This window comes from Cupressus sempervirens, chromosome 7, assembly GCF_028749045.1.
Source record: "Cupressus sempervirens isolate cs-2001-9-10 chromosome 7, ASM2874904v1, whole genome shotgun sequence".
Classification (NCBI taxonomy): domain Eukaryota; kingdom Viridiplantae; phylum Streptophyta; class Pinopsida; order Cupressales; family Cupressaceae; genus Cupressus; species Cupressus sempervirens.
In genome coordinates this window covers 592,956,199-592,984,081 of record NC_143124.1, presented here as the reverse complement: position 1 = coordinate 592,984,081, position 27,883 = coordinate 592,956,199, and the positions used below count along the sequence as shown (strand labels likewise).

The 27,883-nt window shown below is 33.6% G+C and overlaps 1 pseudogene; it reads right to left on the bottom strand.

The window, feature by feature from the left end:
- Positions 1–1,046: 1,046 nt before the first annotated feature.
- The window catches only part of LOC149548141 (cytosolic isocitrate dehydrogenase [NADP]-like), a 122,849-nt pseudogene continuing 96,012 nt past the window's right edge, over positions 1,047–27,883 (bottom strand).

Genomic DNA, 27,883 nt, shown 5'->3' with positions numbered 1-27,883 from the left:
TCGGCTATTACATAGATCTAGCCAGGAAAATAGAAGCCACACTTGCAGGAAAGAACAGAGAAAAATAGAGCAGCACATAGTGACAAAACAACTAGTTCTATAATGAAAAATGGAACTGCCTGAATTACAATGATGGAATCCACCGAATATAACAACACATTACGATGATGATATTAAGAATTAACATGAAGTCCTGTTCACAATCAAAGCATTAAATTCTGCAATTTGAGAAAAAATTATGCAAAATATTGCATGATAGATTGATGGATCAAACTGGGTCTTCCATAAATTACCTTTTGAACTGAATTATCACCAACAGATCACCGTCAGGAATGAACTAAACTGACAGTTGGAATTTTGAATGCTAAGAATATTAATTTATATCCAATTAAATTTAAATAACACTCTAACTTTGTGTAACCATTTACTCAGAACTAAATCCTTGGCTGCTAATATGGCCTGTGGAAAGTGCTTCTCTTTGGGAAAAATTAAATGACCATCATTGTTCCTAGTTTGTTACATACCTTACAAACATTTCCTAGATTAAACATTTCACAATATTCCTCTATTTTACTCGGTTTGTGAGTAGCATCAATAGTTTGACAGATACTACAAAAGCATGCCGATAAAAGATATTATTAATATATTACATGGAAGCACATACAAAGTGATAAATGATTTTTTTTCTTAGCAACAAGACATAAAACCTATTGTTGCATTCAGTCACAAAGCTATGAGCATTTGATGACGATGCTTCAAATGCAACTGATTATGACTTGCTTCTTAATTATTTTTCTCTCTACCATCGGCTTTCACAACAAGATGTTTATATCTTGAAATAAAAAAAAACTAAAACAAAGACTTCAATGAAGCATTTAGTCACGAAACTATGAGCATTTGCTCATGATGCTTCAAATAAAGCCCTTTATGAATTATTTCTTAATTAATTTCATCTCTATCATCAGCTTTTACAAGGAGATGTATGCATCCTATATTTATAATAAAAAAATACAAACAGACACTTCAAATTGTCAAATATTATTGTATTAGTCCAAACAAAATAAAAGATATTCTGCCATGCCTAAATATCCTAAATAATCTTTTGTCATTTTCCCTATCTCAACAGTTCCTACACAGGCAGCTTCTAGCTTCTCTGAAAATTCAAGTAGTCTTGGATTTTCATCTAGTTCTGCCCTGCCGTAAAAGCAGTAAAAACAATTAAACACAGAGAAGATACTGGAAGTGAATCTAGATCATTCTTAGGATGAATGCTTGTCAGATCTGAAAGAAGTTAGTGGATACACTATCATGTAGATGTTGGTCAAAGCCATAAATAGAATGTGGATCACCCATCAATTATTGAACTTCTAAACCAGGTTCTTGTACCTGTGTGCAAGCCCATGTGTCCATGAAAAGATAGAAGCTATGTTGTTTGTGCTAGTTTCACCTCCCTTTTGATGAACATGGAAATGCTGAGTTATTGTACCATGAGCTGCTTCAGCCTCAATAGTCTTTCCATCAAGGCAAACCTGTGAAATAACTAAAATTAGGAATGATTTGCGAAGAATGGATACAAGTCCCACAGGGATAATGGTTGCAAACAACTAAAAATATTCTATATGTAGACATTAAATTTTGGAAACTTCAACAAATTGGCAATGCAATTAGACTTATGAAAACAGACAGAATTAAAACTGCATCCAAATTTTAGTGATCAACCAGAACGTTTTTAGTCTTCTAACAAAATAAATGTTCTGCGTTGTTAGGAATCTCCTGGCCCTGTAGAAGATTAAGATTTGAAATTTTGAAAAATGATGAGACAAAATTAACTCAGATATAGAGGATTTTGGATCTTGGCTAACAACCCAGAATAGGTCCTCTTAAAACTGGAATACATGAATCATGAGCCCAACTTGAGCCATGCCATTGTGCATGTTTATATTCAATCACAAAAATAAATATTAAAAACCTCCAAAAGTTTCACTTTTGAAATATAAGCTCTTCACAGCCACAAAAATACACAGAATCATGGACACATCTGCTAGACATTTAAATGCATGCAGTTCCACCAATGGATAAAAGTGGCAACACATAATGTCCATGTAAAGATGTCATGGTGTGTACATGCAAACAAGCTTGCTAAAAAATGAACACCATGACAAATGATAGGCAATATGCCAAGTACAGGATATGAAAATTGAGCTTAATTCAGAAAAATATTTAATTAGAGCATACAACTCATCAACCAAATCTAAACCAACTTAAAGTATGAATAAGAATGAGGGTATAGAATATGATGAATGTGTGCATGTTTACTGACAAATAACATAAACACTACTAAATAATCTCTTTTTTAAAAATGATTTACCTGTAAGAAAACATATACACCAAAAAAATAGGTAATTGAACCAAGTTATATATAATAGTAAAGTAGATTACAATCTCACCAGGACAGATGTCATGAGACCAAGAGATCCAAATCCTGAAAATAAAAAATCCAATCAGGTTTGCTTCTAAAGAAACTAATCATGTTTCCTTCCTTACAAAAACAATAGATATATGTAAGATTAGATATAATGATCAATTCAAAGCTAGATTCAATGAAAAATAGTATTTTGCACCACTAACCCTGCGCAAGGAAATCACTCTGCATATCACCGTCATAATTTTTGCATGCCCAAACATAGGAACCATCACTCTTCAAATCATAGGCTACCATGTCATCAATAAACCTATGCTCATACTTTTTCATGAATCATTCATTGAAAGAATTTATTGTGTGCCCGACAGAATCAAGATAATCAACATTGCAATCTTCATATTGTTTTGCCAAGAAACAAAACCAACCAGATTCCTGCTGCGTCATATTTAGCTTTCCAACTGGCCTCATATACCTCCTAGAAGATATTTTTAAACCTACCAATTTAAGTCACATATAAGAAGAATCTCCGAGAATATGAGGATCCTTAAGCTAGAGAATCATAAAGAATGATAACATGGGAAGTAAGGTGTGTTAGAGAAAAAGGTAAAAATAAGATCATCAATCCTTGTCATTCCTATAATGTCAACTATAATGTCATTCCTAAATGACTCTAAAAGACCTTTTAAAACACTCTTCACACACCTATAACCTTAACTAACCCCATTCAAGCCTAAGTTTGCTTATGTTGCACATGTTGGCAATTTTACAAGATCTTGCACTTTGAGTGCATTTTACATCATTTAGGGGATTTAATAGCCTATTACATCATGTAAACACTACCATCCACCCATAACTCTTCCTAGGACACCCTAGGACTTCAAATGACCCCTTACATCATATTGACTCCCTATTTGTGCCAATTTGAGCTTCACTTACATCTTATTGAGCTTCACTTTGTTTCGAGAATAGTTTAATATTCTCTACTAAGTAGGGCCAACCACGTGAAGGTGGAAGCTCATTTGGCCCCACCCCCCTCCCCCTAACATCACTCTACATTCCCCGTTAACATCTAACATTTATTCATTCTTTCAACCATTAATAAAATGTAACATTCAATCAATATCACATGATAACATTCATTAACACATTAGATTCATAAGCATGCAACATTCATCAATATTTTGCATTAACACATAATTCATGAACATTCATTAGCACATAATTAAATTCATTTAGACATGAAATTCAGTCATTAAAAATTAAGGTATGTAGATGACAATCATTTCATTTTTTTCTTTCTATTTCTTTTTTCTATGTAAGCTCTAAGAGGAGCATCAGTGTCATCATCAATTCCCCCCTCATAAGTTCTTTTCTCTATTCTTGATGATCTCAAATTCCTATGCTGTTGCAAAGGGGGGTCCTCTACAATAAAAAATAAAAAAGTTAAATTAAAAATAATTTATTATAATTGTTACAAGTATTTAATTATTTTAAATAACATAACTATGGTGCTCTTTACCTGATCTGACCACATCATTTTGTCTGGACTCAACGTCAACACGCTCATGAACATCCACCCCTCGATCCTCTACAGCTTCTATACAAAATGTTACGTTAATCCAAACACCAATTGCAATTACATATAAAAATTTTAATAGCAAATGTATACCTCCACCACTAGGATGCACATCATGTGAATCTTCAGCATTCAAAGATTGTGTAGAAGGATTGTCAGGCTGCATTCCAACATCCTACTCATTGTTATCATTGCTTGCTTAAAACAGATATACTCACTTTATATTGGAACTTAACATCAAATAATTGGTAAAGTATTCAATTTGAAATAAATTTCATTTAGCTTATTTACCTGTGGCTCAGTAGCATCATTATTAGAACCTTCCACACTGATTTCAGCTCATAGCCATTCAGCCATGGCTCTATAGCCACTTTGGAAGCCAATTCTCTTATCCTCTTCTATGAGGCATCTCTTGAACTCTGAGCCCTGCATTTTTGCGTGGTATGGTGAATTTTACTTGCATTGTTTCATCAACCAATGGAGGGTAGTTAAAATATCAAAAGGAAATACAAAAGTTGCAAAAGTTGAGGATCAGGAATACTTACAACTCGTGCTTGAATTTTCGAAAAACCACCAGAGCCGAGCTTGTGTGTCCCATGCTTTTCTAGTCTTTGCTTTGTTGCCTTTGATGTGTCAGGCAATCTATGAAAATTTTGAAATATGTTAGATAGTATAAATATAGAGGTTAATTAGTACATAATTGCATTCTCAACAATATCACATACCTTGGCGATGTACTCTCTACTGGTGTAATTATATTTTTCTTGTCAGCTTTATACTTTCCATCCAAAATTAGAGCCTGCCACTCAGCCTCAAGAACATAGGGTGGATGCTCGTACCTAGGGTTATCCCGTAAATTTTTTCTATACTGGTCCCTAATATACTTCAAACATAAAGCAGCTTTTTCAAGGAGCTTATTTCTCTCAAATGCACAAGGTCCAAAGAGTTGGTTCATGCTCTCTATAAGATCATCCTTCAACTTTTTGTCTTGGAGATTCCACCTTTTAAGTAAAAAAAAACATGTTAGACTCATAAATGAAGTGAAGCTACCTTTAATATAGTCCAAGAAATGGATGAAAAAGAAAACTATTCTAGCAATGATATGAAATCAAAATACTGGTTTGGGGTGTTAGTTAGGATATGATGTTCTACCAGGTATGCACGGTGGGCCCAAATATTCGCAAACACTCATCACCAAGTTTTTTCCAAAAAACATCATTCCCTACAAAACAATCATGGGATCATTAGTTGATGAATAGTGATCAAAAACTAAATTACTATTATATCACTATAGAATAATAACTTTAAAGTACCTGGAACTTTGGCTACTTTTAATGGAATTCCTTCATCGTCGCTGATGATCAATACGACATCCTTCATTATTTGCATACTAGGAACATAGGAACATCCAAGGAATGATGTTGCAACTCCTATTGCAAAAAGTTTCATAAGTTTACAAGTTTACAAGGTTACAAGGTTACATGAATAAGTCTGCAAGGTTACATCAATAATTCGAAAATGGTTGACTTGCTTTCTCGTTGTTTCTCAAGATGTGATATGCAAATTCTTTAGGTAATTCATATTAAGCTAGCTAGCTAGTTGTTGGTGCTCAAGATCTACCACCCCTTAACCACATAAGTATTCTATTGTTGTTCTATCACTAGGGTAAGGATGGGGACATCATACATTAATGAATTTGACTTAAAAAATTACACAGCTAAATCCTGATAACAATATCACAAATTGACTTGCTATGGAAATATGTACTTCTTATGTATTGAAATTGCTATGCTGTGTAAACATCAGTGAAACAAAATCAACAATTAATGTATTTTTTAGTCTTATTTTCTACTATGTCTTGCTAATAGTAATTTATCAAGTAGCAGCTTCAAACTTTCAATAAAACTTATGATCTTTCTTGTTCAATGATTCCCATTCTTAGATTTGGGGGATGATTGCGTGCAAAGAATATACAAGGAATTAAGAAAGGAGGTAGCATAAGGGTATGAGAGAAGCCTACATTTGATTGATAATATTCATAGGTTTATGTGGAGAATTTTGTATTCTTTAAGCCATTAATTGTCAAATTGTATGGAAGGAGACTCTACATATTCATATTTTTGTTAAAGTTGTGCAAGGTTGAATTGCATATCTTAGTCAAGTGAATTGTGAAGGAGATTATTATTTGATATATTCTATTTATTGATTTTTTAAAATTTCTTGTTGCTGCAAATATATTGTTTCTGTGTATCTATATTGTATTCTGACATTTGAAGTGATTATGGAATGTTCTTTGTGTGGGAAAGTTATTTACTACATTACTTTAGTTTTTGTCACAGAAGATGTGCTTTATGAAAATGAATTTATTTTGTTTTAGTTCTCGTCGCCATGAAGACAAGGTTAGATTTTGTTGGTGATTGTGGATTTCATTGCCATCAAATGGTATTAGAGCTTATGTTCCTAAGTGTGTAGCCATCTTCGTCAAAGGGAGGCAATTTGCACTAGGATCTGTGTGTCAAGAAGGGTGAATAGTAAAGAAGTTGTGCAAAATAATTTATCTATCCTCTAGTAGAGATGAAGCTAGGTAAGATGTGTGCAAATTTTTTCCACTAAATGGAAGTGAGTGGAAGAGATCTTGGAGAGGTACCTCTTCTAGAATCCTATTGGTTATAGAGGATAGAAGTGAGAATAGTTGAAAAAGAAGGTAAAAAGGTGAGAGTTGGAAAGACTTGAAGTGATTGATGGTGAAAAGAAAGAAAAAGAAGAGAGGATTTTTTATTAGATGGATTTTGACAATCCTATGTTGGAGAAAGATTGAAAGAAGAGATAGATGAGTGCGATTCAGAGGGAAGTGCAAAAGTTGAGATGAGAAGCACTAGTGGTCTCAAAAGTGATGAAAGAGGAGATTAGAATGGATAGATTTGCATCAGTGAAGGAATTTCCTTTGGAGGACATAGATGAAGCAGATTAGAATGAAGGTCCAGTGTTAGACAAGGAACCTATTGATAAGAGAAAGTTACTTGAGGGAGAGATCAAGCACCTGAATGGTACAAAAGCAGGGGAAGCTGTAGCAAAAACAATTGAAGGCAAAGAATGTGATGGAGAAGAAATGCCTCATAGACTGAGGAAGTGGTAGAGGAAGATCTGTGGGCATATTTTTTCAGAGCATGAGTGGATGGATAAACTTGGAAGGTGTAAGACAGATGGGATAGTGAAGATGAGGAAGATGTGATTGCAGTAGTGAAATATGGAGAGCTTGTGGATGATGGAGCAGCATAAGGACATGGTGCAAATTTTGATGAATTTTTTGATAAATAATTTGGTTTACCTTTGTTGAAGGTAGGGAAAGATGTTGGCAGATTTTCTCGCGGGATTCAATTGATTACATATAGAGAAAGTTGAGAATGTTATAGGGCATCCATGGAGGTGGTCATTTTTTAGTGGATATGATTCCACAAAGAAGGGGAGGAGAGGAGAGATTATGTGGAGGAAAAGAAGAGAAAATTCTTTGGATGAGGAGGTTAGACTATGGTGAGCACAAGTCAACAAGAGTGAAGAAAAGAAGAGAACAAACTATGTAGGTGGATGGTGAGAATCCCGACGAAGTGCTAGAATAGGTAGAACTACCTCTATCTATGTCAATGATAGATTTTGCTATAGGTTGACATAGTCTAAAAGAGTGGTCCTACTACGTAACTCCATTTGTGAGCCATTCTCACCAGTCTTTACCTAGTTGGGGAGTTTGATGTAAGAGCATCTGATGCGAATCAACAACTAACCTCAAGGAAGCCGATCATCCCTTTATGTTTGAGGAACTTTTATTGCTGGGCATCTCATGTTCATTTTGTAGCTATTCTTGTTGTATGTGGACAACATTTTGCAAGTCTAGAGGTTGTCCTAAGCACCTGATACCTCATTTTATTAGTTTCTTTTGCTTTTCCTTAAGTTTTTTGGAAAACTTTCATCTTCTAAAAGCATCACAGATGTCCCTATTGCTCACTTGAGGGCTCGTTCTTCAGTGTGATGGAAAAATTCTAGTAATTAAGAATATGTTTTGGAACAAGGATTAGGATCATCACGTCAATATAATATTGCTAACCATACATATTTAATGAGCCTGTAAGTTGATATATAATGTACTCAAAGATGACATCGTAAACACATAACACTTAAACACATAACAAAAGAGAGAAAAAGAGGGATTTGTGTACCAGTCGATGGTGCAACAGTCGATGCCTGTAAGCTACATGTTGTCGACTCAGTAGTTGAAAAGAGATTTGTGGTTGTCCTAGATGGAGGCGACGTCATCATAGGATATGAAGCTGAAGAATACAATTGTTAGAGCATGCATAAATATAGAACACATGCATAAATTTAGTCTTAATTGCATGTATTGTCAATGATTATGATAATTCCTATATATATTCAATGGAAAACACAAGTGGGGAATGGAACATGCAATTTACCTGAACCACTTGCGGCACCCTCATCATGGGAATGGGGCTCGAAATCATGCAAAAAACCCTATAAAGACAATGTATCCATATTTTAATTAATGTCATAAAATAGCATAACATAAAAACCATTATTGAACTCCTATTTTTAATTAAAAATTTCATTAATACTTACTTTTAAGGTTTCAGAGGTGTGCAACAATTCAGATGCCCTATTTTTTATTTCCTAAGTAGTAGGCTTAATGGTTTCCAAACGTATAATTTCTCTACCAATTTTCTTTAGCAACTTTTTAATTGAACTGATCGGGTCATCAGTCTCTGCTAAATCAATATAAAATGGGTCCTCCTCAGGGACGGGCTACTGAGGGACTGCAGGTTCCTTTCCCTCCCTCCGACCACTGGCCCTCTGTGACAACAATAGTATTAGTATTAGCAAAATTACTCCAAAACAATGAAGAAAACAACATTACAAAAATAACATTTTGCTTCTATCTAGTCTGCACAATTACAATGAGTTTTACCTGCTCATGTGTAGATGAGCTGGGAACATTGCCAGCATCCCCTCCGGGTGGTTGCTCCATATTGTGCCCCTGTGTCAAAGATCAAGTATAAAAGTGTTAGCCAAAAATTTATTAACTAAATGGTATGTTGGAGTCATTTATTAGAAGTTAGTTTAATAGTATGTACCACCCCCATGATAGTAGCCTCGTTTGTATCTATGTGGTTCAAATTGTAATCAATAAGAAGCTCTTCCCTTGAACGTATTGATTTTATCGCACAGATGAATATACAATTTCCCTTGCACGCCTCAAATATACAATTCGGTTGCTTTATAGTTGACCCGAGACGTGTATTATTTATAAAAACTGTAATATTCCCTGTTGCTTTTGGCCTTCCATCAATGTATATAGCCACACTTTTACTTTGATTATTGTCTTGTTGTTGTATATAATTTGCTAAGAGGGCATACCTATGCATACTTTTTTTATATTGAACAATATGCATCCAACTTTTGTAATCGTAACATGGTCCAACATACTCCATCAATTCAAAAACTTTGTTGTAAGAAACCTTTATGCCATTCATAGAAAATAGGCCCAAACCATGTAATGATGATGGTGCTATGTGATACATCCTCTCGTTAACACAAAAATCAATTTTTATTGGAGGAAGTTCCTTGGGTACCCAATATTTCTGTAGATGTTGGTACCTCAAGGGAACCTCGATGTCGCCTTCCATCTCATCATCATAAGAACATGACCCCCCTTGAGAAAGGAAAAATTTCATGCATTTATTGAATTTCCTTCTAGTCCTTTGACCTCTAGTTAATCTCCCTATTCTAGATAAATTGCATGTCTCACTTTCCTCTTCTATTCCTATATTTCCCTCACTCGAGGAAGACACTTCTAACAAATACCTATTCGCTGGTACCTGCAAATGGGAGAGATCTTAGAAGACATCAATCTTACTATTTATAAGTGTATTAAATAGACTGACTATAAGGAGTATTGACTTATACCTGTCGATCCATGAGACTATGCGGGATGCTCCTGAAAGGGGTTCAGTTTCTTGCAAATGTAATTCAATTATCATGAGCATAATCACATCATAATCATAATCACATCCATCATAAGCATCACATAAAAATTAAAAACATTAAAAGGTACATCACATAAAAATTAAAAACATTAAATTAGTGAAGGGCTAAGCACTTATATTATGTTTTCCCTATGAATTTTATTCTAGGTACAACTCCCTTTTATAGATATATAATGAATTCCCTTTTCTAAACTAAACACTTACAAATGCTTTTTACCTGAAAGAAAATAAGGCTCAATACATTCACGCATCAATATGAGTTTTAAATAGTTTGATTTAATTAATTTAGATTAATAGTTAATTTAGATTAGCAGTATTCTATTTCTAGTTGAAACTTGTAGCTTTTAAATAGATAATGAATGAACTATGTAACCATATAAGAAAAATATATTTCTATCAAGAAATTAATATTAAATAGATTAAGGATTGATGGCATACCTCTAAATTTCATCATCATCATCCTCGTCATCATCATCATCATCATCATCATCATCATCGTTGTCATCATCATCATCCTCATCGTCGTCATCATCATCATCATCATCCTCCTCGTCATCATCATTATCGTCATCATCATCATCATCCTCACCATCATCGTTGTCATCATCATCAACATCAACATCATCTTCATCATCATCATTAGTAGCAGCATCTACATCATCTTCTACTTCTTCGATATCTTCTTCTTCCATCGCATTATACTTTATTGGCCTTCCTCTCGGTTCATGTCTAACAACAAATGACCAACCTGATTTATGTAGAACCTCTGAGTAAAATATCTGCTCACATTGGCTTGGAAGAACATAGGGCTTATCCCCAACTGGCTCAAACGACCTTCTATTAACCATTGTAAATCCATTATCATGTTCAATAACAGTTCTATCAGGATCATTTGGATTAAGTTTTAGCCTGTACCATTTGACAACGAAGAGTACTAATTTGAAGGAACTAAATTCACACTCTAGTATATCATCCAAAATGCCATAGTATCAATTTTCAGACTCTCAAGGATGTAAGTCATTTCTAGATGAAATATTAGTCACTTGAAAGACTGCAGTTATTCCTGAATCACAAGTTTTCTTCGTGTCATCCAACACTTTGACGCAAATTTTTTGACCATTACAGAACATAGCCTTGTGGTGTTTAACCTACAATAATATGTGAAACATGTCAAAATTATTGTATCATGAGTTGATAAACATACGGGTGATTAATAAATTTGTACGTACCTAGAAATCTCTTAAACCACGTGCTAAATCTATTTCCCTTTGCATAACATTAGAATCTCCATTACGATGAGCTTCTTTAACCAATGAAGATACACCTTCCCATGTTAATGTTCGACTAGAATGTTGACATCATTCAATCCATACTGTCATCCAATCAAGATTGTTTGCAATATACAAATGTAGTGCATCCCACTCTCGAGCACCTGTACAAAAAAAAATAGACAACTTACAACTGATTTATTTTGAAAATTAAGAAATAATTTATTACAATAACATCTTATAAGTTATTACCTCTCACTTTCCTCAATGTACCTTTCCCCATCAAGTACTCCCCTTCTAATTTTTAAAAAGGCTCGAGATCCCAAATGCGATCTACACAGATATTTGATGTAAACTTAGGAAGATATTTAGTAATGTACACCATAGTCTAGTATACCATATATCCCTCTACCATAGAACCCTCAGGATGTGCTCTTTGTCAAACCAAAGCCTTCAAAGATTTCAAGTGCCTCTCAACCATCCACATTGACCTAGTGTGTACAGGTCCAAACAATTCAATCTCCTCAACTAGGTGTATGAGGTAGTGTTCCTGTGCATTGAAAAAAGTTGGAGGTAGACACTTTTTCATTTCACACAGTAAATGAGGAATTCTTCTCTTCCAATAGTTTATATCTTCTTTATGGATTTCTTTAGATGAAAACCACCTACATTAAGAGATTCAAGTCACAAAAAATATATAGATATGAGACTTTACAAAATAATATACAATAGATTACATAGCAAGAAAAAAAAATCACGAATATAATAAATATATACAACAAATTGAACAGATATTACTGCTTACCTCATGTATTTTCCAAGATCGTATATCACTTATTTGATGTTATTGTTGAAGGGCTCTGGAGAGATAGAGGAAGCGCGTACTACAGTAATTATAAACCAATCATTTCATTATTTTCTAACATAACATAATGAACAATACACGTAGTTTATAAAAATATTGTAAATATAGAAGAACATAACTTACCTTGATGAAAGTATGCCAATCATGCATTTTGAGCCCTAGCCCAAATTCACTTTTTTTTTATATGAGATTGTTTATGTTCGTAGAAAATCTTGTGGGAAATCAAATTTTTTGTATGACTTCTTTTATGGCATCACTTTTCTACTCTGTTAATAACCAAGGAAGGGCACTTATATTAATCTAATCTCTGTTGCTATTTGAGTGAATGAAATTCTTCAATGCATGATTGGATTCATGAATGTCATTACAAATTTTGACAATTTTTTCTTTGTCATGCCTTCCATCCAATATTTTCCACAATGTCTCTGTTATATTCTTTCCAATATGCATAGAATCAAACAAATGCACAATTTGTAAGTGCTTGTAGTAGGGAAACCTACTAAATTGTCTAGGATAGCTTTTTAGTCCCTTTGGAAGGTTGTCAGTACTACTTTGACGACCTTCACGATCATCAATTACACAATTAGTAAACAAAAATCACAATAGAAATATATAAATTAAAAACATAAACCATTATGTGGAATGACATTACCTCGACGATTAATTCTATTACATTCCAACTTCCATAGGTGAGGTGTCATTCTTCATGGCTTTGATGTAGTCTCTTCTTTCCCATTGAAAAGATGTTTTTTCGTACTTCGATACTTATGATTCCTATGGAGGAAGTGTCTACACTCATCAAACACCTGCTTTCCTAAACTTTTTGAATGACAAGATTTCATTTTTGGACCACAAACTGGACATGCAAATTTTCCCTTTGTTTGAAGACCTACAAGATAATGATATAATTAGATTATTAAATATGTTGATTTTTATAATTAGAATTATCGTGCGCAACTTGAATTCACTATAACATACCACAAAAATGTGTTAGCCATGGGGCATCATGTATTGTCCATGCAAGTATTGCATGGAATTGAAATTGTCTTTGTCCTATTAATCTAGACACATCATACATAGTGACACCATTCCATAACTCCACCAACTCGTCGATAAGAGGCTCAATATATAAATTCATATCTTTAACTTGATATTTACCTACTTGAATGAACAGTAACATTACATAATTATTGTGACTGTTTTACTGCAAGATTTGTAAGTACATGTAAATTAATAACTATCGAATGATAAGATACTTGGAACAATCATTGCCAACATAATGTGCTCCCTCTTTATTGGCATCCACGGAGGAATGTTATTGTTGATAACAAAAATAGGCCACACCAAGTAAACAGATCTCATCTCTCCAAATGGATTGACACCATCTGTTGCCAATGAAATCCTGAGATTACAAGGTTCTTCTTTGAAGTGTTGCCACTTTTCCTCTATGTGCATAAATACCGAACCATCCGCAGGGATTCGAATAATGTCATCTCAACTTCTATTGGGTGCATGATAATCCATAAATTGAGCCAAGCTACTACACCTGAATAATTGTCGCATCTGTGGAATAATGGGAATGTAACGAAGAACCTTTTGAGGCACCTTTTTTGTTAGTCAATTTGTTCGATATCTACTCGTATGACATACAGGGCATTGTGTTGCAAATTCATGTTCTTTATAATATATAATATGATCATTGGGACAAGCATGTATTTCTTGATACTCCATTCCAATACTTTTCATAATAGCAGATAATTCTCGATATGAGCGAGGTAGAATATTTGATGATGGTAACAGAAACTTGCCTATCAATCTACAGGAAAAAATATAAGTTGTTAAGATAAACAATATTAGTGGTACATTATTCACCCTTTGTTAACTATAAAGACATATATGACATACCTTAACATACGTGACATTGTTATGTTGGATAAACCACTCATAAACTTCAAGTTCAACAACAACAATATAGCAGAGAGAAGAGTTGTTTGAGAGTCTTTATATAGGGGCTCGTATGCCTTCTCAAGTAGAGGTACATCGAGGCTATCATCATCATCATGATCAGATACGCTTGGACTAAATGTGTCATGAATCAATGTATTTATACCATCATCTTCAATTGTGTTTTCTGGTGCATGATCATCATCTTCCATGGGATCATTATCTTCACCTTGAATATTTGCACCTCCATGTTCCTCCACTTCGAAAACTATATTCTTCGGATTGTTGTGGTTCGTATCATGTACTTCCTTGGGGAGATCAACCTATATAAAATTGATTAACATTAATAAACCATGATCATCAACTCATCATCAAGTGATTTCATATGTATATAAATTGTCAAAATGATATAATGAACGAATTACCAGTGGATGATAGTCATGCCCCCCTTCAATGTGACCATTCTCCCTACAATGTCTCTTAGTTGTTTTGATTAGCAGTCTTCTATGATTTAAGCCCTTACAAATTTTGCAATGACAATAACATTTTCCATCACCTTTTCTTTTCAAGTTAGACCAAAATCTAGCGATTGTCTCCCTATTTTGTTCTTCACTTATATTATTTGACATGATCGTTCTTTGTAGAAGCAAAAATTGGGCTATGAAACTTCGGTCTATAACTTTCACAAACTAAGCAAAACTGTCAAAAGTAAACAAATCTTCTTAGACCTAGCTAAATACTTTAATATTTTAAAAATACGTTCTTTGACTTTATTCCTAAGACATTTAATCCAATCACCTTTTATAACATTCGGTCAATTGCTCTAGGCAAATTTCTGGATAAGATTATTTGTAAAACTTTGACCAACTGCCCTGAAGGTCTTATTTCAAGAGACCTTACAACATTAAGCCACTAAAAAATATGCAATTTTCATACCCGATCACGTGGATATATAACTTGTGCAACGACCTTCTTGCTTAGCTGTAGAAGCTCTCCAGCAATCAAATCATACAAGCTACAAGGCCTAACAGCAATTTCAAAACATATAAGCTAAAAGTCTAGTTAAAATATACATTAGATTAAAAAATATGCAATTTTCATACCCGAGCGCATGGCTATATAACACGTGCAACGGCCTTCTTGCTTAGCTATAGAAGCTCTCCAACAATCAAATCATACAAGCTACAAGGCCTAACAAAAATTTCAAAACATATAAGCTAAAAGTCTAGTTAAAATATACATTAGATTAAAAAATACGCAACTTTCATACCCAAGCGCACAGCTATATAACTCGTGCAACGATCTTCTTGCTTAGCTGTAGAAGCTCTCCAGCAATCAAATCATACAAGCTACAAGGTCTAACAACAATTTCAAAACATATAAGCTACAAGACAAGACATATTATATGACATGGAAAAAGGAACAAAATTTACAAGTTTTAGCAAGACATATTAAATGACATCATAGTGCTAGAGAGATCACAATTATATGAGTCAAACATAGTCATGAAAAAGCACATAAATTATCTGGTTATTGATTTGTCGAGATATTGTTGTTGATAATGCTTTGTTATAATCTGGTTTAGAAATTTGATATATACTCATTGTTGCTATTTAAATGCTATTTAAATGTATATATTTAATTACATTATTATTATGATGGTTTAAATGGTGATCAGATATGAAAGGGTCAATGTCCTAACATTTGAATATATAAGAATGATTATGCCATCCAAATGTTACCATTCTAAATAATCTAGAAGAATTTAAACTTTTTGGAAGGGATGGGGTTATTATAAGAAATGTTGATGCCTTAAAAGACTTATTCATTGATCATTAATGTTATTTTCTCTTCACCAATAATTGAGTTCTCTACTATTTTCAGTCTGTCATAGGTCGATTGAGTGTGCATATGTGCATGATTGGACATTAGTCATTTTGAGGTTATATTCTTTGTGGTAATAAACTTAAACTTTACATGTGCTATTATATGGCTATGTGATGTGAAATGTACTTTGGATCACTTAGGGATTCATACTCTTGGCTGAGATGCCAACTGAGTATGCTTGTTGCACATTGCCTTTGCTTGCAAAAGGGGATCTATGAGATGTTGTGGATATTGTGATTTGGTATATTAATATATTGGGATATTTCTTGGTAATGTGAGATCTTATTGAGATCCACCCTCTTGGCATGTTTGCCAATGGAGTCATGTTATTATATTGTGTGATCATCTTGGGACCTGCACTCTTGGTGAAGACCAATCAAGTCTTTTGAGTTTATATTGTTACCTTCTCTGAAAAGTTTAAGCCATGGGTGACTTCTGAGGGTAGTATGCATAATAGAATCCCCGAGCACACCATAAGTAGTTTCTCAAGGCTATGGCTGAATTGTGAGGGTAGTTTCACAATTAAATCCCCAAGAATACCAAGAGTGCTACCTCAAGGCAATGGGTGACTTGTGAGGGTAGTTTCACAATTAAATCCATGAGCATAATACCATGAGAACTTCCTCAAGGAAATGGGTGACTTGTGAGGATAGGTGACACATGTATGGGCATGTGATGACATTCCCTATGCACTGTACTCAACCACTGAAGTCCTAGTAGTATGAATAACACCTCTTGGGTATTGGTTGATTTAGTGTGTTTAGATATTGCATTGTGGTCATTGCTTCATGTTGTGTTGCTCCATGTTTTCTCTTAAATAAGCCTATGATTTATTTGCACTCTATATACATTGAGTGGTGTGAGTATGCTTATACCTCCATGTATGCCTTGTGTTCTTGTGTGGGCTATGTGACTATCTCCACAAGCATACTGAGGCAGACCTGAAAGTACCACATGATTGAGTGGTGTAACAAGGCACTGTTGGGGACCGGTGTACAAGTATTAAATCAAATTTAGTGGCACCTACATGAGTTCCTTCTGCACCTCTCTCTCTCTCTCTCTCTCTCTCTCTCTCTTCCAATTTTAGTAAGAGTCATGCATGTATTCATGGATATTGTAATGTAGCAAATTGATGTATATGTATGTTGTTATACTCAAGTGATTTGGCCTTGACAATCATGTTATTGGACCCTAATTGAAGAGGATGTTATGTATTCAACCATATGTTGGAGTTAGCACAGTCTTGGGTGAATATCAACTCATCTTGTGGGCAAGTTTGCTAAATTTTCTTATAGTAAGAACAAGTTTGTTGTGTTGCACAGGGTACCAACAAAATAGTGTATAATATCTTTTTCTTTACCTGGCTTTCAATAAGGGCTGTCAGTGGCAAGTAATCAAAGAGATCTGTAAAATACTTCCATACATTTGCAGTTCCATATTTTCGCAGACATTCATCGTAAAATCCATACCTAAAATTGCAAGAAAACAAAATAATTCTTGAACACAGTCAAAAAATTAAGATAAATTACATAGTCATGAAAAAGCACATAAATTAGTTATTATATGCAATTAAAAGATATATATTTGGATAGGGACATCCATAGGGCATATTGAAGAAATGAAATGGTCATATAGATTTCATATAGGATTTTGAAGATGATAGTGTTCTAAGGCAAATAATCAAGAATCTACCTCCAATCAAACAAAAATCAGGAATCTACCTCCAGTAAAAAATGTTACAAAGAGAATGTGCTTTTTTATATTGATTGTTTTTCATGATTTTGCTACTACCTTGCATAAGTTTTTAGCATGATATAGCTTTAAAATAACTGCCAACGATTTTATTTTGTAGTTTTGATGGTGCTGTGTTTATGTGGCTTGCTTTGGGTTGCTTCTTTGTTCATGTTCAGAAGCATGTTAATTGATGTGCACGTGTCACCAATATTTCCAACAATGTCGTGTTTAAGTTCAAACACTTGTATTATATTATGCAATAGGCTAATCACTAAGTAATGCACTCAAGGTGATCATTGAAGGTTTTAAAAGCTACAAGGAGCAGGCGGCGACTGAGCCATTCAGTCCCAAGCAAAATTGTGTAGGTAATGTTACTTTTTTAGCAGGTGGTGACTGAGCCATTCAGTCCCAAGCATATCTTAAATCTCTTTTAGCAAAGTCTGAACTGTAACATATATGCTTTATTTGTATAGAATCTTTATCTTTAAAAGGTTGTTTGAACTTCATCCTATATTATTGCTATCAATAAAATGACAGTGTGGAGGAAACTTTACAAGGTTGATGAGGTACAAGGGTGAATGCTTTGAATCAATAAGATAGGTACCATACTAGGTCACATGTAGAACATACCTGTAAGTTTGAGACAGATAGTTAGACTTTTAACTATAATCATACTCATATTCCCTCTTCTTTGCAGGAACCCATGGACAAGAATCCATGAGTATTTGATCAAACAAAACCATGAAAAGTTGTCTCAGATTGCATAAAATAGAGATATGATAAATCATTCATGATTTTGCTCAGATAGGGAATTTATTGAAAAAAATGCCAAATACACATTACGACTATGGATGATTGGTGGGGTCTCTTTTTTGTTGGTGACATTTTGGTTATGGGAGCCAAGTTTGTGTTCTTTTGGAGATCCTCTAAAAATCCCATTATGGTTGTGGGATCCAAAATAAATCCCATGGAGGTTTGGGGAGTCTTCTTAAACCCTACAGTTTCAAATCACTTTCTAATGATCATTTCTATGAGGTATGTGATTTTTAAAAGACTTGGGAATCCTATCAAAATAATTGTGCAATCCAATTCAAAATTTGGGAGCATTCCAAAACCCCAAAGTTTTAGTTGGATTTTTGATGATTGATCTTCTAAGGTTGTGGGTGATGATGTTTTTGAGAGCCATGTTAAAACCCATAGTAGTGGCTATGGGAGCCAAGTCAAAACCCAATGATGAGGTTCAAGGAGCCTTTCTAAACCCCGTGGGTCTCCTTGATAGATAGAATCATTATGTTATGTGTGGCTTTAACATTGTGCTAACTTTTGGGCAAGTGGATCTTTGTTTAACTTTATTTTAGTTGTCAATTGTTTTCTTGTTTTGGGTTGTTGTCTTGTAATCATTTTTCTATTGTAGCTATTTATTTTAGTGGGGTACCACATCCCCTTAAACATTTTATTGTAAAGGGTTTTGGATCCCCTTCAAAGACTAGTTTTTCCCTAATAAAAATTATTCCTTAATGTTCCAACTCATCCATTTGAGTTATCCTACATTTGAGATTCAAACTTAATCAACTAATTACCATGGAGACTTGGTTCTAATGACTACATATCCATCATGTATTGATTTGCATCTATAGACTAACTTTCAAAGTGTGGAAATCCTTATTTTTGTAAGGATCAATAATTACTTTAGTGTAGATTAGGCTTTTATTTGTGAAGAGTAGATTCAAAATTTTACTGTAATGTTCCCTTGCTATAAAGACTTGTGAACATACAATGATTTCCCTTTAAACTAATGATATTAGAGTTCCTTCCTTGATTTTTTTAAGTTTCCCAATGAGTCAAAATCTAATTTGTCAATTTGATAACTGTCTAATGATATGGGTTTTGTACAGAATGGCCCAAAATAGCTCTCATGCGAAAAATCTTCAAAAAACCTATAGGAGATATCCACATATAAAGGTCTAAGAGTATTAATAAGCAGGATATTTTATAGAAGCATTTTTTTAGAAGGTTTAGATTTTTATGAACATGACATTGATATAACAGAAGTAATGTTTTGAAATTCAAAGGCATCAAGTAGAATTTCTTATAATAGAACTATACTGAGCTTTCCTATGACGAATAGAACGTGCCTAATATATTATTGAAGACCCAACAAATGATCTATTCAAAATTTTAAAGAGAGGAGTACAACTCTTAGGATCTAAAATAAAAATAACTTAAGAATAGTCCACAATAGAGGTTATACACAAGAAAAACTATATCATCAGCATGCAACAAGGAGTAGTGTTAGTGTAAAAGCTATCACATTTTTAAGACACGTTAACTTCATTACACAAGTGGGAATATTTTTAAGATATAACTCAGAAAATGAAGCACAAAGTTTACTACCAGTTGAAGCTTTGAAAAAAGGTAGCATCTACATTAAGAAAAAAATGAAAATTATGTAAGAAGCTTTCAGAATAGAAGTATGGTACTGGTCTTCACTAAAATAGTTTTTTTCTAAGAGGCACCTAATGACCATGTCTATGAATTTCTTGAGTAATAGTAGGAATGAAGAGCATATCAAATGTTTTAGAAATATTTTTCCAATGCAAGAGATTTCAACATTCTTTTTAAAAATAAATCTATCTAAAAGAAAGCTTTCAGTTTTATTAACCTATGACATGTTGACAAGCAAGACTAAAAGAGAAATATTTTATTTAAAAAATCACAAAGAATTCATCAAACAAGAAAGTTACAACATCCTCTGAGAATAAAATGAAGACTCAAATTATCAAAAAGAAGTAGCAATATGGTAAGAGCAAGAGGATCAAGAGCCATTGATAAAAAAATTCAAACAATACTTGTCGACATGCACCTCTCATAAACTGTTCAGTTGGAAACTGATGCAATTAATTTTGTGCCCTTGACTCAGAGAGGAAGCCGATGCATTCGCACTTCAATGGGAGCTCCGAAGGGAGATCATGACACGTGAATTGATCAATTCTTTTGGATGAACCCTGGAATCCATAGATTCAATGCTTCTCCTAAAATATTTGCACCCTCTTGCTTGTTCGGCTATAATTTCCCCTTAATTTCCCCTTACTCCACTCAGAATGCTTGGCTCTCAATGGTGGTGCCTTCCTTCAAAAACTCTATCACTCCATGCAGGGACCCTCGATTAGAAACTCTTGAAGTATATAATGACAACCAACGTGCCTTTTTTTTTTTTTCTTATAACTTGACAACGTCGCAATTGCGACGTCATCAGGCTATAATTCAAAAAAAAAACCCAAAACAACATAACATTTGCCCGCCGTCGCAAATTGACCCCTAATCTATTAGTGTGGGAGTGGACCTATGGGTGACCATGTGGTTGGGAGGTGTAGCTACCTATACCACTGCTAGGGACCACTATACAAAGATGGTCTATTTCCAGTATGAGGTTAATGCTAGATATTCACTTGGTACTTCATTGTATCCAGAGTATGTTCCCTTGTGATTTATGTTTTACTTTGGATGCATTTGATATCATGTTTAGATGATAGCAGTTGTTAATTGATGCATTCCTTATGATGATGTTGTATCTTATAGTTTAAATGAGATTCCTTACCATTTCTTTGGATAGTGTTGCTATTGATAGATTAGCATGATTGGATGTATTTTTCACTTATGTTGTTATTGATAGTACTAGTAAGAATGATCTCATGATACAACTCCAACTATCTTATTGGCAATTTGAGATTCATGCTCGGGGGATGGCTAGGGCCTTTGATGTCTCATGGTGCTATTATATATGGGAGGATATGAGCACATTTGTTTTTAGTTTGGCTTCATTATTGGTGCTTTCCTTCTTGTGATATTTGATTTATGCATATGTATGTTCATTGTGATGTTTCTTGCTATATGATTACATTAGATGCTCTAGATTAGATCTTGTGGATTAGATGTTATATGTATTTGATCTCCTTTATGCTTTCAAGTGTTCATACCTTGACTAAAGTGGTTCTTGTACTGCCTAGTGTGGAGGTTCTAACTCTATCTTCCTTATAGAATTATCATCAAGATTTTTCCTTGTAAAATTGGGAGACATTGGTTCAGCATAGGGCGATACTAGAAAAGTATTGCACGACTATAGGAGGAATTATCATGAGATACTATAAATTTCTATCGTGCGACACTGGTAAAGTATGCTTGGTAATAGTAAAGTTTATCATATGATACTAGAAATTATTGCCCAATAGTTGTAAGAAATATTGTGTAATACTAAGAAATATCACTTGGTAGTGTTGTACAATGTCGTACGACACTAGAAAAATATCACCTAATTTTTATGCAAAAACCTACTCAAGAAAACAATAGGTATCTCTGGACTTATTGCTTGAGTTTTGAATGTCGTTTTGGATACCTTCTAGGGTTGCACCCCTTCATAGGTCTTAATAGGTCAGAGATTAATGGTTTCTAGTTTGCATAAACTTTCATAGATAATTTTGGATGCATTGGTAAGTAGTAATGCTTGGATATCATTGGTTGCTTGGATTTTTGGTTAAGTCTTCCACTGTGATCTTTGTGATCAGTTGCATGTTGATCTTTTATGTGTCCATGCTTAATACCTTTTTTAAAAAAATATTGGCTTTTATTTATCCTTATTCCAAGGATCTTTGGGCAGGGCATTACAACCATTCTCCCTAGAATGTTCCTTAACTGTTTTGATTTTGATTTTTCTTGTGTCTAAGTTATTACAACTCTTGTAAGGACAATAACATTTTTCATCAGCTTCTCTTTGAAAGTTAGACAACAATCTAGCAATTGTCTTCCTATTTTGATCAAATTCCCTTGTATTATCTAACATGATCCTTCTTCACGGGAATAACTTATTGTTGTACCCTTATTGAATTGTTGTACTTGCTTGATCTATCATTGGTAACCATTTCAACATATTCATTGATATTAGAGAGAAAACCTTGAAAAAAATTGGACATGGGGTACTTAATGTTTATATCTACATGTATGGTTTTGAAAGAAAAAATTTGGTGTACTTAATGTGTATATCTGCAAAAAAATTGGACATATTGTACATAATGTTTATATCTGCACATATGGTTTCGAAAGAAAAAAATGGTGAAATTGATGTGTATATCTGCAAAAATATTGGAAATATTGTACTTAATGTTTATATCTATACATATGGTTTTGAAAGAAAAAATTGATGTAATATGGTTTATATCCTCACAGGGAGATTGTGCCAATACATGCATGGTTACATCTTTGGCTTCCATTGTTGGGCTAGTGTATGGAGCCTTTATATCCAACCATTCATTATAAGTTTCAAAATGTGGTTCATGCATGGCATGCAAGTGATGCATCTGTATATGCAATTTTATCATCTTGGAAAATTGTATTTGATCTTGCTAGTTGGGAACAATTGATTATTCATTTTATTGTACCTAATCTAATGATAGTTCTATAGGAATTTGTAATCAACAACTAATCATAAACTAGACCAATTTATCTAGGTTATGGCTTGGGCATCTACTATTCGCATTTATCATATGGTCTCCATGTTGAAGACATCATTTTTTCCAAAGTGGTAGCAACTTTTGTATCATTGGCTTTGTTCAAATCTTGATTTTAATGAAGTAACATACTAATTTTTAAGTTGGAACAGACTATTTCACTCTAAGATTCTTGCTAATGAGAGTATAAGAAGTCAACTAAATGTAGCCCTTGAAATGATGAATCAATCTATAGAGAGTATGACTATGGAACAACCTAGGGCTAGAGATAATGTAAGGTATCTTAGGGTGACAGAGTAGTGCCAATTTGAGGTACTTCAGTAGCAACAAGCAAAACTAACATATGCTCAACAACAAGCCTCAATTTCCATGGGCAGTGGGATTCACCTGAATAATTCCACTAGTGCACTTCATTTGAGTTGAGCACCCAGGGATTGCCTAAGAAATTTTATTTTTCATGTTTTTATTGTATGGGTGTGAGCCTTAGGGCATTTTTAGATGTGTTGGACATAAGGTCATGTTGACCACAGTAGTAGTACAAGTAGGCTATTTATTGTTCATAGGGTCTTAAACATTTTGGCTAGGTGCAATTAGGGGCTAGCAAGTTCTAAAGCCCTCTAAGCATGATGATGATGTCATCATGAGGTTAGTAGAGTTTGGGATGGATTGAGATGTTGATTTAATCTTAGTTGAGGTTCTTGGTTGAGTTTTGGAAGTAATGGAGGTCATTTGGCTAAAAAGATGTAAAGAGAGAGAGTATAGTTAACATTTATTATTAGGAGCTACAAATTTTATCCATATATTATCACTACACATATTCTCTACTACCAAAGTTATATTGAATCTATTTAGAATTCAATCTATTAATCAAGTTTTCATGAAATCTCCTTTTACTATATTTCCTACACAAATTTTTTACAAGAAAGAAGTCTTTTATGAGTGAAATAGCTTATTTTAAGAAAATGGTCACAATATAAGAGAAGAGTATTGTCCCAATATAAGAGAGCATACTTCTATTTTCTATTACTAAGAAAGAACTTTTAATTCTTTAATGAACTTTACTAAGATGATTATGTCTCCTCTATCTATAAAAATAAGAAAATAAAGGAGACTCATGTAACTTAATTTAAACTTAGCATGTCTAATGACAATACTCATAATTATACAATGACTAAAGATTTAATATGAACCATTCAAAATCCTAGTCAATATTTATTTTCACACATTACAAAAACTTATGAGCTATCTCAAAAACTTATGAACAAGGTGGTACAAGCTAGAGTTGTCATTGCACCAAAAAATTGACATGTTGATGCCCGATACAACCACTAGACTTATAGAATATAGGAGGTGGTTAATCCATGTCACAAATCCTAAAGGGGAAGGTTGGTGGTTAATCCAAAAATTTACCCCCTCAGTGTTACTTGAGGGGATTCAAACTTGTGACCAAGCTCTGATACAACTTGTTACAAGCTAGAGTTGTCGTTGCACCAAAAGATCAACCTGTTAATGCTTGATACAACCACTAGACTTATAGAACATGAGAGGTAGTTAAGCCATGTCATGAATCCCAAAGGGGAAGGCTGGTGGTTAGTCCAATACAAGAAATATATGTCAAATTATGTGCAGATGATGGAAAGTATAAGCATCTCAAAGACCTGGAAGGAGCAAAAAAGAGGCTTGAGCTTGTGAATGGCACAGAATGTCATGAAATAATTTTTTCTTCTTAAAATGGGATAGAGTACAAGATAATCATAGTAGATCATCTTCTACAAGGAACAAACAATTACCAACAAATGTAGTTGGTGGCTGTAAAACCAAATTCTACAATCCTTATCAATGCTTCACCCATTTGAAAATTCCCTTAATGAAACAAACATATAGACTTTGAAAAGTAATCTTTGAAAATGTAATGATTTTGTAATTTTTATATATAAAGGTATTCCTTCCAAACTTCTTCTCAAGACAGTTTCACAATTTTAAAAGTGTAGGTTTCTTTTCATTGTATCTAAGTTAAACCAACATAAAGTAATCTTAATGGGTGATGTTTTGAATAATGTACATTGATGATGAGTTTTAGATGATTTTTATTGTTCAACATTGTATAATAATATAATTCAATAATTTTTCAATGAGCTAATCAATTTAGTGTTGAATTCCTTTTTGTGATTTAGTTTCATATTAGTATTAAAAATATTTTAAATGATAAAAGATCTATGACCTATACTTACATTAATCATTAAAAAAATACAAATATTACATATTGCTACATGTAAAATGAGGGGCAAAAAATAAGAAGAACCACTAAAGCCCACTTCAATTTGACAAAGGAACTAAAAAAAAAATGATTGACTCCACCCGAACCAAAACCAAAGACAAACATAACTAGACAAGGACTGTAGCAGAACAATCAAACGAAAAAATCCACCTCATCATCTCACTAGCCTCTTTAAAACAATGCCCAATTCATTCCAATAATGTTATTAAATATATTGACCTATTATTTCAAGGTTTTATGCATTATATTGGATTAAATAAATGAATTTCATATAATATAGAAAACTATATACTTGCAGTCTCCTAAAACTATTAAGAAGCAAGATTTTTGATACAAATATAAAGATATTGTACCTAAAATATCATGATAAATCATAAAAAAAACCAAGTTTTCACTCAATGATTTTTGAGGAACTCAGATAACATGACACTTTTTTGATTAAACTAAAACTATGGAAAATTCTAAACTATGAACCCATGTTGGTATGGCACCAACAATAGCATCAAAATTATCTCATGGCACCCTAATGTATTGAAGGCCTCCAAAGAAGTGGTGGACGAAGCTATGAATAACACTATAAATATATTAAAGGCCTCCAAAGAAGTGGGAGTGAAGCGTGTGATACTTATGTCCATAATTAGAGTTGTTTACCTAAACCCTAATAGAATTCTACAAGACATAGTCAATGAAAACTATTGGAGTGACCTTGATTATTGCTTTCAAACTAGGGTAAACTAATTTCTATCACTCAAAATTTAATGGAAATATTTGTACACTATTTATCCAACATTGTTGAATTTTTTTCTTTTTCTCTTTTGGAGCTCAGAATTGGTATTTCTATGCAAAGACAATGGCTAAGAAATCAACATGGGTGTATGTAGAAGAGGTGGGTTTGGATTTGATCAGGATTAGTCCTTGTACTGTATTGGGTCCTATCCTCTAGCCAATTGTGAATTCCACCACTATTCATGTTTAAAAATTTTAACTGGTGAGATAATTTTATTACTATCTTCATTCATCCATTTCTTCTTTCTCCTTTCCCACCAATGGAAATGAGATCACTAACTATTTTTTTTTCAATTCTTCTAGGGTCAATCAAGGAATATGTTAATGCAACTCAGGTTTACTTGGCTGTGAGAGATATAGAGAGAGTGCATACATTTATCTATGAAACACCCTCTACCTCTAGTCAATATTTGTGTGCAGAGAGAAGCCTTCACAGAGGAGAGCTCGTGGATATGCTAGCACAAATGTTCCCACAATACCCACTTCCTACCAAGTATGGATTTTAACTTATTATTTCATACTTCTTATTAATTCCAAAGAATTTTGAAATTATTTGCAATTCCACATTGATTGAGTAATGTTAGATTTAGTTCACCTTCATTGTAGGAGCTTGAATGAGAAGAATCCAAGAAAAGTGGCATGTAATTTTAGCAATCACAAGTTGAAGGAATTGGGATTTTCATTCATGCCTATAGAAGATTATGTGGGGTATTTGTGAATTCATTACCCTAGCTCTTCGCCACCCTAGCTCTTGAGTCTTCGCCCTAGCTTAACATTTAACAAATAAGAAATTACTTTTCTTTTTCCTTTATAATCACATGGGCATCACAATTACAATGGCACCATCAACATAAAATGACATAAAAATCATACACAAATTGCACTCCCATCAAAATTCACCCCCAAATGTTGTAGTGACACTGAATGTAAGTTATTTCAAAATATTTGGAAGAATAATGAAGAAAGAAAGAAAGAATCATAAGACTAAAATAGATTTTTTATCTTCATGAAGGAGCATCTAAAACATTACCCAAGAAACAAATTGAGTCATAATAGAGGATAACTAAACAAAAATAGAGAGCCATCACGAAACAACCAAAGCACATCAAGAAGAATGCTAATCCCTAACTGAATAATGAAAATGCTAGATAATGTAGAACCAAGCCTATTTTAGCTAAATTCATAATGCACCATTCATAAAATCAAATAATTGGAGACAAGAATGCTGGAGTTATGAGAAGAATTAAGTTAAGAGACAATATGTGCTTGACTTCTCAGTTTGAGCCTAGAATTGTAAAAGATGCACTTGAAGATGAAGATTGGATAAATGCAATAATTGAAGAGATAGATCAAGTTGAGAAGAATAACACATAGACAATAGTATCAAGGCTTAAGGACAAGAACGTGATTAGAACAAAGCAAATTTCAAGAACATGTTGAATGAGAAAGGAGAAGTTGTGAGGAACAAAGTGAGACTTTTATGTAAAAGTATGCAGAGGAAGAAATAATTGACTATGGTGAAACATTTTCCCCCATTGCAAGATTGGAAAGAGTAAGAACACTACTTGC